Below are 15005 nucleotides of genomic sequence, written 5' to 3' on the forward strand. Positions count from 1 at the left end.
TTGATTCACAGCCGGCACTGCCACTATACCTTTCGGAGTCGCTCACTTATCGAACTCTTTTGACGGGAACCACACTGTTTACATATTAACAGTTAATATTAATGATTAAGATAATTTTTTTTCATTTTAAACCTTGAATAAATTACAACGTTTCATTACATAGCAACAAAGAAGATGTTAGTTTTTTGATTTATTGTTTCGTGTGTTTTTGCTATGAGTTGTGAAATTTGGCTGATGACTGGTGAGCGCAGTTTGCACAAGTTCACTTACATGTTCAGCAGCTAGTTCAGATCATATTTAGATTTAATGAACATTAATGTTAAGCAGTGATTCACACACAAGTGGACATTTCTAAGCACAATCTTTACATACTGGGTATATTTCTTCTGAAACCACTTTCGAAAAATAATTGGGAGTTGAAATTAAGTCGTTTCAGTCCTTTTGCCCTCCGTTCACTTCCAGTTTCAGTAGCTCCAACGCTACGGTTGCTGAATCCTTCATAAATGACGATGGAACGGGACAGTCAGCCCGCTCAACACCAACATCAAACGGACATTCCTGGACTGTTAATCAAGGTCGAAATGTCTTCAAAGCACTAAATCTGCTTTTTCTTTTGAGTAAGGTTCAATGGCTCTGAGCACTATGGGACTTAACTGCTGTGGTCAGCAGTCCCCTAGAACTTAGAACTACTTAAACCTAACTAACCTAAGGACATCACACACATCCATGCCCGAGGCAGGATTCGAACCTGCGACCGTAGCAGTCGCGCGGCTCCGGACTGCGCGCCTAGAACCGCGAGACCACCGCGGCCGGCACACTTGAGTAAGGTCACGCCTTTTAGACATATGCTCTTCCATTTCACATGAAGTCCTTCAGAAATTTGAAATGAGAGAATTTTTTAGTCTCAAGGTCTTTTCGAAACAATTTTAATTTGTTATAAAAGCTAAACACCCTCTGTGCTAAATCAGAAATAAGCCTACACTCCATCGTAATGTCATATTTAGTGCTTAAATACGCTGAACAAAATCTATAGTAATAGCCATATGTGGGACGTCAAGTACAGGAAAATATTTTGTTTTCTTGCAGAAATTGTTTTAATCGATCCAGTAATTGGAAAAAATCTGCCTAGAACATTGCATACTGTTAGCTATCTCTCTAAGCACTCTCAAGGTGTACGAAGAAGCTCGTTACTGTATACTTCTCTTACGAAGGATTTGAACCGTCGCTAGTTTTCGACATTTGAGGGGATGTAGTTCACAGTTTTTAGATCAAGGTGAATAACATGTGGATATTGAAAAATCATGTGAAAGCGTCTTCATTTCAGTGTAACTATGGCACCCTACATCCATTTGAATCTGCATGCTGTACTCAAGCATTGATCTCCCTCCTTATCTCACCCCTCCCCCATTCCCCCCACAAACACACTCCCTTCCACGACTCATTTGACGATTTCTTGATACCTCAGGACATGCCCTCTCAACCTATTTCTTCTTTTGGTCAAGCTGTACCATTGATTTCTTTTTTCCTCAGTTCAGTGCAGTATCTCTTCATTAATTATTCGGTCAGCCCATCTAACCCCCAACGTTGTTTTGTAGCATCACGTTTCAAAGGCTTCTGTTCTCTTCTTGTTGAAATGTTTGCCGTCCATGTTTCATTTCCGTACAAGAAGAAATATTTCAAAAGTAGGCTGAAACATTTAAATAAATTAAAGTTAAAATCTTCTGGGTTGTTAGCCCGCTTCACAATTCTTCTAACAGTCGACGTTTCAACTCCTCTGCTGTGATCTTCTTATCATCTTGTGGTGTCCACTGTAGGCGGAGTACGGTTAGAAACTAGTGTCGCTATCTCCTGTAAAGGGGGGTTTTCCTGCGCTTGTGCTGGAGAAGTGGGATTATTGGGCAACAGTCTTGGTTTACCATGAGTGGGCCAAAGTCATTGAGTAGTAAGGGAATTTTTCCCGCCCTAGTTGCGAAGAAGGGAGTTACTGGCTAAAACTCCTGTGGCTACCATTGTGACAAAATCGTAAATCTCTGAAAGTTTTCATCAACTGCTTTGAAATTTTGATACAACTTTGCATTCGAGTATGCGCGTGTTTTTATATACCTATTGCAGCGCCACAAACAGTATATAAATACATGCAGAATGATTATGGCGGAGATCTGTACAGAATGCTAATGTTCGTTTCTTCAAAATTTTAAATCTCTGAAAGTCCTTCAACGATTACTTCGAAATTTTGACGTAACTTTGCACTCAAATACGCACGTTTTATATATAAATATTTTAATACATATAATATACTAAATAAAGAAATATGTAATGGATAGAGGGGAAATGTTATTACAAACAGCTTCGGAAAGTTCTTGACCGATTTATTTTAAATTTTTGCACAGAACTCTAATGAACATTCAAATGGACGTAGGCTATATACACTCCTGGAAATTGAAATAAGAACACCGTGAATTCATTGTCCCAAAAAGGGGAAACTTTATTGACACATTCCTGGGGTCAGATACATCACATGATCACACTGACAGAACCACAGGCACATAGACACAGGCAACAGAGCATGCACAATGTCAGCACTGGTACAGTGTATATCCACCTTTCGCAGCAATGCAGGCTGCTATTCTCCCATGGAGACGATCGTAGAGATGCTGGATGTAGTCCTGTGGAACGGCTTGCCATGCCATTTCCACCTGGCTCCTCAGTTGGACCAGCGTTCATGCTGGACGTGCAGACCGCGTGAGACGACGCTTCATCCAGTCCCAAACATGCTCAATGGGGGACAGATCAGGAGATCTTGCTGGCCAGGGTAGTTGACTTACACCTTCTAGAGCACGTTGGATGGCACGGGATACATGCGGACGTGCATTGTCCTGTTGGAACAGCAAGTTCCCTTGCCGGTCTAGGAATGGTAGAACGATGGGTTCGATGACGGTTTGGATGTACCGTGCACTATTCAGTGTCCCCTCGACGATCACCAGTGGTGTACGGCCAGTGTAGGAGATCGCTCCCCACACCATCATGCCGGGTGTTGGCCCTGTGTGCCTCGGTCGTATGCAGTCCTGATTGTGGCGCTCACCTGCACGGCGCCAAACACGCATACGACCATCATTGGCACCAAGGCAGAAGCGACTCTCATCGCTGAAGACGACACGTCTCCATTCGTCCCTCCATTCACGCCTGTCGCGACACCACTGGAGGCGGGCTGCACGATGTTGGGGCGTGAGCGGAAGACGGCCTAACGGTGTGCGGGACCGTAGCCCAGCTTCATGGAGACGGTTGCGAATGGTCCTCGCCGATACCCCAGGAGCAACAGTGTCCCTAATTTGCTGGGAAGTGGTGGTGCGGTCCCCTACGGCACTGCTTAGGATCCTACGGTCTTGGCGTGCATCCGTGCGTCGCTGCGGTCCGGTCCCAGGTCGACGGGCACGTGCACCTTCCGCCGACCACTGGCGACAACATCGATGTACTGTGGAGACCTCACGCCCCACGTGTTGAGCAATTCGGCGGTACGTCCACCCGGCCTCCTGCATGCCCACTATACGCCCTCGCTCAAAGTCCGTCAACCGCACACATGGTTCACGTCCACGCTGTCGCGGCATGCTACCAGTGTTAAAGACTGCGATGGAGCTCCGTATGCCACGGCAAACTGGCTGACACTGACGGCGGCGGTGCACAAATGCTGCGCAGCTAGCGCCATTCGACGGCCAACACCGCGGTTCCTGGTGTGTCCGCTGTGCCGTGCGTGTGATCATTGCTTGTACAGCCCTCTCGCAGTGTCCGGAGCAACTATGGTGGGTCTGACACACCGGTGTCAATGTGTTCTTTTTTCCATTTCTAGGAGTGTATTTTAGTATACATAATACATAAATATATACATCATATATAAAGGGTAAATATTGTTACCAAATATCTCAAAAAAATGTATTCGATCGATTTACTTCAAATTTTTATATATTACTGTAATTAAAGTTCGGACAGTACAGGCTAATTCTATATCTACATCTGCATAGATACTCCGCAAGCCACCGTACGGTGCGTGGCGGAGGGTACCATGTACTACTACTTGTCATTTCCTTTCCTGTTCCACTCGCAAATAGTGCGAGGGAGAAACGACTGTCTATATGAAACTTCCTGGCAGATTAAAACTGTGTGCCTGACCGAGACTCGGGACCTTCGCCTTTCGCGGGCAAGTGCTCTACCATCTGAGCTACCGAAGCACGACTCACGTCCGGTACTCACAGCCTTACTTCTGCCAGTATCCCGTCTCCTACCTTCCAAACTTCACAGAAGCTCTCCTGCGAACCTTGCAGAACTAGCACTGCTGAAAGAAAGGATACTGCGGAGACATGCCTTAGCCACAGCCTGGGGGATGTTTCCAGAATGAGATTTTCACTCTGCAGCGGAGTGTGCGCTGATATGAAACTTCCTGGCAGATTAAAACTATGTGCCCGACCGAGACTCGAACTCGGGATCTTTGCCTTTTGCGGGCGAGTGCTCTACCATCTGAGCTACCGAAACACGACTCACGTCCGGTGCTCGCAGGAGAGCTTCTGTAAAGTTTGGAAGGTAGGAGACGGGATAGTGGCAGAAGTAAGCCTTCGGTCTTACAGCGACAACTAGAGCTGCAGGCACATTTTACTGGTGGGTGTTGTTGCGCCGCGATGGTGACCTTGAACCCGCGAGCCGATATTGTTCAAATGCTAATCATTTGTGCAGAACATACTAATGTACTGTCCTGTGAACATAAACCTCCTGTCTCCTGTCGTTCAAGGTGTTCTGTCTTTTTTTCCTGAATATAAAGTAATAGGGAAACGCTGTTAGCAAACAGGAAAGTTTTATTTATGGCTTATCGGCTTATGGTTACAATACTATTACAGAATCTGAATTAGAACAAACAATAAAGAAGGCTCAAGGTCAGAGAGACGGGGAGAAGAGGAGATCGACAGAGGTATAGGAGGGAATGGGCGTAGAAGAGGAAAGGCGGAGATGGACGTTGAGAGGGGGCTGGACGGGGGAGGAGAAACCGGAAGTAGAAATGGGGGAGGAGACGATGGGCGGAGAGTGGGGGGAGAGAGGGGTCAAGGGGAGATGAATAGAGAGAGGGAGGAGAGGATCGACAGAGAGAGGGGGAGGAGGTGATGGCACAGAGAAAAAAAAATGGCTCTGAGCACTATGGGACTCAACTGCTGAGGTCATTAGTCCCCTAGAACTTAGAACTAGTTAAACCTAACTAACCTAAGGACATCACAAACATCCATGCCCGAGGCAGGATTCGAACCTGCGAGCGTAGCGGTCTCGCGGTTCCAGACTGCAGCGCCTTTAACCGCACGGCCACTTCGGCCAGCATGGCAGATGAGGGAGGGGGAGGAGGAGGAGGAGGTGGGCAAGAGAGGGGAAGGCGGAATGGACAGAAACAGGGGGAGAAGAAGATTAGAACGTATATCCAAATCCCTTTCTTTTGTATTTAAGCAGACAGCAGCAGCAACGCGTGACCAAGAACAATTAGCCAAGCAATAAACGAGGACTCACCATAGACATGCTTTTAAAGACGCACTTGACGACTTCCTCATTCAAACAAGTTGAATTCTTCTGAGATTAAATCGAATAATAACGCTGTTGGTTTCAGAGAATCATTATTACAGGACTAGTTTATTGCTGAATATTACTTATGTGGCGAACTCCCATAGGCGTCACACTGTAAAAAAAATTTAAAAAACTTTCAAGTGAGGTAGGTAACTCTTCTCTTCTTTGCAGTAATTTTTTTGTTCAAAGTACTGACCTTTTAGCCACCAGGAAACTTTAATTTCGTAAGTAAAACTGCTGAAAGCTCTGAACTACGTGAGTTTATTATGAAACATCAGTCAGGAACTTTAGTGAAAAAACATTTGAACAGCTTCCCAAGCGTCCTCTCTACATGAGAAGACTTTCCAGAGTGATAACTCTCAATAGCTGAAGCACTCGTCTCATATTGAGGAGGGGCAGGGGTCAAATCCTCCTCTGGCAAATTCAGCTCACGTATTCTGTACTTACACTCAACGTGAAACCGAGTTTCTACGGCAGCCTTGGCCACATAAGCCGTTTCTTGGCCTCCAACCATCACGACGTCAATGGAACGCAAAATTTTAACCAGATTTCCTTCATACTTCGTGTGAGAGGTTATAGATTTGCGTGACTGGTTGAGTAAGACCCAAGCATAATTTTATTCTGTTTCAGTGTCATCACAATGGTCGCCCGAAAAAGAGACGTTTAGTGGGTTATTAAAGAACCGCAGATGACGTAAAGTGAAATAAATGCTTTCAGCGTAATTAAAAAAATATTCGGTTAAAACTATGCAATGTAAACATTTCGGCTTCCTTATTTGTTTCCAAACGATAACTTGCGCAGAAACTTCTGTCCTAGAACGCGGCTCAGAACCGTTTCTCCTGTGTAGGTTAAAACATGCGCGAGACATGATGCTAAACACAGCAATCAGCGGTACCGTTGCTGTGAACCGTAGCAAACGGAGGAGCTCTTACACTGCCAGGTGTCGCAAACATCGCTAGGCGTGGAACGTTCTCCTCACTGCGCGCCACACGATCGCGTATAAATGTAAGTACAGTCGCCGTGAAATAAATAAAGTGGCAGTTTTCATGTATGTGTAAATTAAGTTTGTCCTCCTGGAGGAGAGACATAAAATACTGATCTAACCCTTAACAATGTAACACTTTTCTCGCAATTGTGCTATGGACGGTTACATGACTGAAAAAATCGAGACAAAGAAATTTCCGTTTACTGTGCCTCCCGGCCAAATAAAAGAACCCCAAATTAGCGTGTAAGAAGGGCATCATAAGTATGCTAAAGAGGGAAACTCCTCATCACCGCCCCCCCCCCTCCCTCCGATTTAGTGGTACGATGGCCCAGTGGATAGCCCGTCAAAAAATGATCAAGCATGAAGACAGGAAGAAGCTGTACTGAGCTGTGAAGAAAGATGCAAAACAGAAGCAGTGAACGATCCAAGGTCAAGCTATGCAACATTGAGCTAATCTTAATAGGTACGGCATCGTGGTTATGTGGCCACGCTGTTGGACTGCACAGGGGGAAATCCGTGTTTGTTCGAATTTCCCTCGTAGCCTCCCTTTTTTTTCACAAAATTATGAACTGTACGTCCGGTCATTGATGTGTCTGTTCGCTGAATTCAAATTTTTGTCTGTGTCGTGGTGTAATGTCCGTTCGAATTATCGAGGTATAAGGAAGAGATCTCCAGACGTACGCCCATCCAATTTGTTCTACACAAGTACCATATGTTATGACTCTTGCGTTCCGTTTTGGAAGTTTTGACTCTTGTATTCCTTTGTTGTAACATAGTTCGCACCTGTTTATTTATTGTTTTCATTTCTATGAGAAATCTATGTGGCATCTCACCTGCTCTTGCTATCCATCACATTTACTTGCGACGGTAATATATTCTTAAGAAGCTGCGACATGGTCGCGAATTTAACAGTGACCCGAAAATAGAATAGATTTCCTTCTCTTCACGTATATGGTCACCAATATTTATGTCATCAGACTATCGGTCTGGCGCTGATTTTGTGTTTAACAATTGCCGATGCCACTAGGACTCCAATATATAAGGGCATGTTTTTATAGAACAAGTATGCCCCCCCCCCCCCATGAACCATGTACCTTGTCGTTGGTGGGGAGGCTTGCGTGCCTCAACGATATAGATAGCCGTACCGTACGTAGGTGCAACCCCAACGGAGGGGTATCTGTTGAGAGGCCAGACAAACATGTGGTTCCTGAAGAGGGGCAGCAGCCTTTTCAGTTGTTGCAGGGGCAACACTCTGGATGATTGACTGATCTGGCCTTGTAACACTAACCAAAATGGCCTTGCTGTTCTGGTACTGCGAACGGCTGAAAGCAAGGGGAAACTACAGCCGTAATTTTTCCCGAGGGCATGCAGTTTTACTGTATGATTAAATGATGATTGCGTCCTCTTGGGTAAAATATTCCGGAGGTTAAATAGTTCCCCATTCTGCTCTCCGGGCGGGGACTACTCAGGAGGACGTCGTAATCAGGAGAAAGAATACTGGCGTTCTACGGATCGGAGCGTGGAATGTCAGATCCCTTAATCGGGCAGGTAGGTTAGAAAATTTTAAAAGGGGTATGGATAGGTTAAAGTTAGATATAGTGGGAATTAGTGAAGTTCGGTGGCAGGAGGAACAAGATTTTCGGTCAGGTGAATACAGGGTTATAAATACAAAATCAGATAGGGTAATGCAGGAGTAGGTTTAATAATGAATTAAATAATAGGAGTACGGGTAAGCTACTACAAACAGCATAGTGAACGTATTATTGTGGCCAAGACAGATACGAAGCCCACGTCTACTACAGTAGTACAAGTATATATGCCAACTAGCTGTGCAGATGACGAAGAAATTGATGAAATGTATGATGAGTTAAAAGAAATTATTCAGGTAGTGAAGGGAGACGAAAATTTAATAGTCATGGATGACTGGAATTCGAGAGTAGGAAAATGGAGAGAAGGAAACATAGTAGGTGAATATGGATTGGGGTTAAGAAATGAAAGGGGAAGCCGCCTGGTAGAATTTTGCGCAGAGCATAACTTAATCATAGCCAACACATGGTTCAAGAATCATAAAAGAAGGTTGTATACATGGAAGAACCCTGGAGATACTAAAAGGTGTCAGATAGATTATATAATGGTAAGACAGAGATTTAGGAACCAGGTTTTAAATTGTAAGCCATTTCCAGGGGCAGATGTGGACTCTGACCACAATCTATTGGTTATGAACTGTAGATTAAGACTGAAGAACCTGCAAAAAGGTGAGAATTTAAGGAGATGGGACTTGGATAAACTGAAAGAACCAGAGGTTGTACAGAGTTTCAGGGAGAGCACAAGGGAACAATTGACAGGAATGGGGGAAAGAAATACAGTAGAAGAAGAATGGGTAGCTTTGAAGGATGAGATAGTGAAGGTAGCAGAGGATCAAATAGGTAAAAAGACAAGGGCTAGTAGAAACCCTTGGGTAACAGGCGAAATATTGAATTTAATTGATGAAAGGAGAAAATATAAAAATGCGGTAAATGAAGCAGGTAAAAAGGAACACAAACTTCTCAAAAATGAGATCGGCAGGAAGTGCAAAATGGCTAAGCAGGGATGGCTAGAGGACAAATGTAAGGATGTAGAGGCTTATCTCACTAGGAGTAAGATAGATACTGCCTACAGGAAAATTAAAGACACCTTTGGAGAAAGGAGAACCACTTGTATGAATATCAAGAGATTTGATGGAAACCAAGTTCTAAGCAAAGAAGGGAAACGAGAAAGGTGGAAGGAGTATATAGAGGGTCTATACAAGGGCGATGTACTTGAGGACAATATTATGGAAATGGAAGAGGATGTAGATTAAGATGAAATGGGAAATATGATACTGCCTGAAGAGTTTGACAGAGCACTGAATGACCCGAGTCGAAACAAGGCCCCGGGAGTAGACAACATTCCATTTGAACTACTGACATACTTGGGAGAGCCAGTCCTGACAAAACTCTACCATCTGGTGAGCAAGATGTATGAGACAAGCGAAACACCCTCAGACTTCAAGAAGAATATAATAATTCCAGTCCCAAAGAAAGCAGGTGGTGACAGATGTGAAAATTACAGAACTATCAGTTTAATAAGTCACGGCTGCAAAATACTAACTCGAATTCTTTACAGACGAATGGAAAAACTGGTAGAAGCCGACCTCGGGGAAGATCAGTTTGGATTCCGTAGAAATATGGGAGCACGTGAGGCAATACTGACCCTCCGACTTATCTTAGAAGCTAGATTAAGAAAAGGCAAACCTACGTTTCTAGCATTTGTAGACTTAGAGAAAGCTTTTGACAATGTTGACTGGAATACTCTCTTTCAAATTCTGAAGGTGGCAGGAATAAAATATCGGGACCGAAAGGCTATTTACAATTTGTACAGAAAGCAGATGGCAATTATAAGAGTAGAGGGGCATGAAAGGGAAGCAGTGGTTGGGAAGGGAGTGAGACAGGGTTGTAGCCTATCCCCGATGTTATTCAATCTGTATATTGAGCAAGCAATAAAGGAAACAAAAGAAAAGTTCGGAGTAGGTATTAAAATCCATGGAGAAGAAATAAAAACTTTGAGGTTCGTCGATGACATTGTAATTCTGTCAGAGACAGCAAAGGACTTGGAAGAGCAGTTGAACGGAATGGACAGTGTCTTGAAAGGAGGGTATAAAATGAACATCGACAAAAGCAAAACGAGGATAATGGAATGTAGTCGAATTAAGTCGGGTGATGCTGAGGGAATTAGATTAGGAAATGAGACACTTAAAGCAGTAAAGGAGTTTTGATATTTGGGGAGAAAAATAACTGATGATGGTCCAAGTAGAGAAGATATAAAATGTAGACTGGCAATGGCAAGGAAAGCGTTTCCGGAGAAGAAAAATTTGTTAACATCGAGTATTGATTTAAGTGTCAGGAAGTCGTTTCTGAAAGTATTTGTATGGAGTGTAGCCATGTATGGAAGTGAAACGTGGACGATAAATAGTTTAGACAAGAAGAGAATAGATGCTTTCGAAATGTGGTGCTACAGAAGAATTCTGAAGATTAGATGGGTAGATCACATGACTAATGAAGAGGTATTGAATAGAATTGGGGAGAAGAGGAGTTTGTGGCACAACTTGACAAGAAGAAGGGATCGGTTGGTAGGACATGTTCTGAGACATCGGGGGATCACCAATTTAGTATTAGAGGGCAGCGTGGAGGGTAAAAATCGTAGAGGGAGACCAAGAGATCAATACACTAAACGGATTCAGAAGGATGTAGGCTGCAGTAGGTACTGGGAGATGAAGAAGCTTGCACAGGAGAGAGTAGCATGGAGAGCTGCATCAAACCAGTCTCAGGACTGATGACCACAACAACAACAACATGCCTGATCATATTTAAAGCGCACAAATGAACATGTATGTCAGAAATACTTTTCATCCTTGTATGTTGTATTGCTTTAAACTGTAGACGACCTGCTAATAGTATTTGTATTTTTCCATATTTTGCTGCAAATCTGAAGATTCCTATTATGGATCGAAACCGGTAGTCTGATGAGATAAAAACTTGTGGCCATAGACGTGAAGAAAAAGGAAATTTAATGTATTCTTAACACATGACTCATATTCTATGACCAACAGAACAGAAGGAGAACAGACACGTCAATGACCGGCCGGCAAAGTCATAATTTTGTGGAAAAAAATGGACACTAGGGAGATCTGAAGACGACTACGAGCCGTGGTTCTTGTAGTTCGGTCGATGTTGCACATCTTGGACCGTTCATTGTTTCTATTTCGCTTCTTTTTTTCACAGTTCAATACACCTTTTTCCTGTTTTCATGCTTGGTCTGTGTTCAGCTTGTGATGAGCTTTTCACTGGGTCATCACACCAATATATCTTCGGGGTGTTTGATGGGGAGTTTCTCTTGTGAGAAACAACGACACTCGAAGCAGAAAATGAATTAAGAAAAAATCACCTTCCAGACAGACCATATTGTCGTTTAGTATGTTATCTTTAATCTGTAATCTGATATGTTATCTTTGGTAATATGGTGACGATCATCGAGAAGATGAGAGCAGAACTAATTACTGCATCGTGGCTATAAAATATGACTTATACATTTTTGTGAACATGTGGTGAGGTCGTAATTGTCGCGTACGTAATACTCCGGAGAGCACACGTACCATTTCATTCACATACCATATTTATACTAAAAATTCGATACCCAAACGAGATGGAGGTGATCATGACGGCTGTAGAGAATTAAATGTGTGTATTTCAAGCTGGATGTGCTGAAACCAAACCAGTGTTACTTATTAGGGATCACAAGTACATCCTGTGATCAGGAGTCGCCGGCTACCTTGCTGGAAACTTTTTGTGATGCGGTATATATGCGACACAATGTCAGGAGAGGTAAAATGCATCAAGATCATAGTCGAGCTTTCTGGCTGAGGAAGCCAGCGGAGAGAATGTTTTGACACCAAGGGATACTATCTTACAAAAAAGCTAAAAAAGTGGTGTTATTTCTGTGTGTCAACTTTCTCTTCGAAACTTCGATAGATTCATTCCTCTACGGGTATGCGGCTGAGTGCTCTAGCAGACTTAGCCAACCTGCGAGCACCAAAACTCCACTTTTCACTGCCATATAAATTTAGGATGAAAGTGAAATTTAGCGACCGACGAATGTGAAACAGTAAGGTGGATTAAAACTTTGATTATGATGAGACCAATGTGCATTAGTAACTGGTCTGAGCTCCAAAATAAAAACTTGCTAGTGCTAACCACTCGTCAGCACGATAAATGGCTTTGTACGTCATGTAACATTCCATTAATAATTTGTCCACTGTACACAAAGCAAAAACCGCCATCTTAGTGTATTTCTCATTAGGTTTTTTTTTAATAAAAGTTGCCTGATCAGGAGACAAGTTGTAGGAAGTAAGAATCATAATTGAAAGTTGGTATCACAGTTACCAACATTTATTCAGATAAAAAACCAATATTGCAAGGTGACTCTTTAAAAACAAACCGACAGAAAACTAAAGTCAAATATTGAAGATAATTATACGGAAGTTTGACTGACGTCGTTAGGAAGATTGAAAGAAGAATAAAATTAGAGTTCGTCATGTACTCAATTTGCAAGTTCAAATTAAGAAGAGAAATAACCTAATGAACATTGCATCCAAGACGCAAAAAGGAGCGGTTAAGTTGCGAGCTGCTCAGACTGTGGGCTCTCAGATATGAAACTAACGCGTCATGTAACAGCAAAAAATCCTCAAACTGCAATGTTAACATGAGACGACAACCAGGTTTCAAATGGTGAGAATACAAAATTATCTGTTCTCAACCCAAGTTTCGTTGGAGGGACGACAGCAGTGCTTGTAATAAATCTGATAGACGTGAATCTTTCTTGAAGCAAAAACATAGAGAAGAACTCCGCCCTGGCGAGGGTTAGCAATGCTCTTAAAGAATTTACTTGATTAGTACCGAGTTTGAACCTTCTTATACTATTTCCTGACGCAGCGCAACACAGTGACTGGTACAGGAGGCAATATACAGGATTGGACGAGCGGAAATATTGTTGAGATGGTGATTTTCTCACATTTCTCTTGAGGCAAACTAGCTCACATCTGTTTTAAACAGACTTTCATATCCAGGATACTGCCACTGAGACCGACTTGACGCCTGAGACAATTCCTCACATGTTATATTGGCGACCGATCTGGGGATCTTGCTGGTCGTGCGAGTACCCTAACAACAGGCACACAGTTCATAGAGCCACGTGCCAATGGACAATATCGAGCATTGTGTTGTTGAATATTGACACCACGATACTGTCGCATGAGAAGTAACGCATGTCGTCAAGAGTCCCCTCAAGTACTACCACCTGTGGTGTGAAGTCATACCCGATGAAAATGGAAATGATCGTATGGTATTGTTGGCCGGGAGGCCCCATTCCAGGGAGTTCGGTCGTCGTAATGCAAGTCCTTTTTAGGTGACGCCGCATCGGCGACTTGCGACCCGATGTGTCCCCACCGATGACTCCCAGAGTAAAACCGCTGTGCCTCTCCACAACATTGCGAGAATGGTGGGACTTCACCTCAGATCGCCACCATTACCGCCGCTGATGGCCATCCCGGGGAGCGCAGAATGATGACTCACCAATAAATATTAGACGATTGAGCTGCACTCTATGAACACACGATGAAACAACGCAAGCAGTGAGTTTGTAATAACTGCCAGCAGAGAGCAGTAGCGGAACCAGAGAGAACGTAAATGTGAAGCGGGATTCGCGATTTTGAGCAGAATAACGACGGCCTCGAGGCGTTTGGCCTAGAACTGAACTGGACTATTAGAAAAATTATAAACATTGTAAAAAGACTGAAAAAGTGGCATGTGAACAGAAAGATAATGGATTATGTTCTGCAAATTTTGGAACTAGGTATGGGGTAATTTTACTTATTTGGGCAACGGCCTTGCTACAGTGGATACACCGGTTCCCGTCAGATCACCGAAATTAAGCGCTGTCGGGTGTGGCCCGCACTTGGATGGGTGACCATCCGGGGCGCCATGCGCTGTTGCCGTTTTTCGGGGTGCACTCAGCCTTGTGATGCCAATTGAGGAGCTACTCGACCGAATAATAGCGGCTCCGGTCACAGAAAACCATTGTAACGACTGGGAGAGAGGTGTGCCAACCTCATGCCCCCCCCCCCCCCCCCTCTAACATTCTGCGTGGTGTCTGTTTGTTCTATATCGTGTCTCCCTACCACTTTCGTGCAACGACGCTCTGAGCGTGTTTTTTTAGGGAATTGACTAGTTTGACCCTGGGACCTGTTGCTGGTAAGGAGGCGCCAGACCACACATGACATGTAGAGTTCAGAAGAGTTCAGTGAGACTAGCGATGATATAACCAAATACTTAATGATTTCAGCGTCAGCTCCACTGCACTCCCTGTAAAAGAATCTTAATACTAACTAAATTTAGTGGAAGGGGTTCAAGGCTTTCCTATTTTTAGTTAGCTGGTAAAATAACGTCGAAAAAGCAGTTAAGTTTACCATTGGAAATTTTATTCACATTGTTTATAAATTGCACTATTGATAAAAGGACATGTTTTAATACAGGATGGTAAAAACCAACAAAATTGTGAGCGAATATTCCCTGAATGGGTTTCCAAGTTCTACAATGGATCGAAGGATGACCTATGCCATATCACATCTACACTCCTGGAAATGGAAAAAAGAACACATTGACACCGGTGTGTCAGACCCACCATACTTGCTCTGGACACTGCGAGAGGGCTGTACAAGCAATGATCACACGCACGGCACAGCGGACACACCAGGAACCGCGGTGTTGGCCGTCGAATGGCGCTAGCTGCGCAGCATTTGTGCACCGCCGCCGTCAGTGTCAGCCAGTTTGCCGTGGCATACGGAGCTCCATCACAGTCT

General features: G+C 43.7%; 1 pseudogene; it reads left to right on the forward strand.

Annotated features, from left to right (window-relative positions):
* Window positions 1–14023: 14023 nt before the first annotated feature.
* On the forward strand, window positions 14024–14141 carry LOC126458988 (5S ribosomal RNA; annotated as a pseudogene).
* The last annotated feature ends 864 nt before the right edge of the window (window positions 14142–15005 follow it).

This window comes from Schistocerca serialis, chromosome 2 (assembly GCF_023864345.2).
Source record: "Schistocerca serialis cubense isolate TAMUIC-IGC-003099 chromosome 2, iqSchSeri2.2, whole genome shotgun sequence".
NCBI classification, from domain to species: domain Eukaryota; kingdom Metazoa; phylum Arthropoda; class Insecta; order Orthoptera; family Acrididae; genus Schistocerca; species Schistocerca serialis.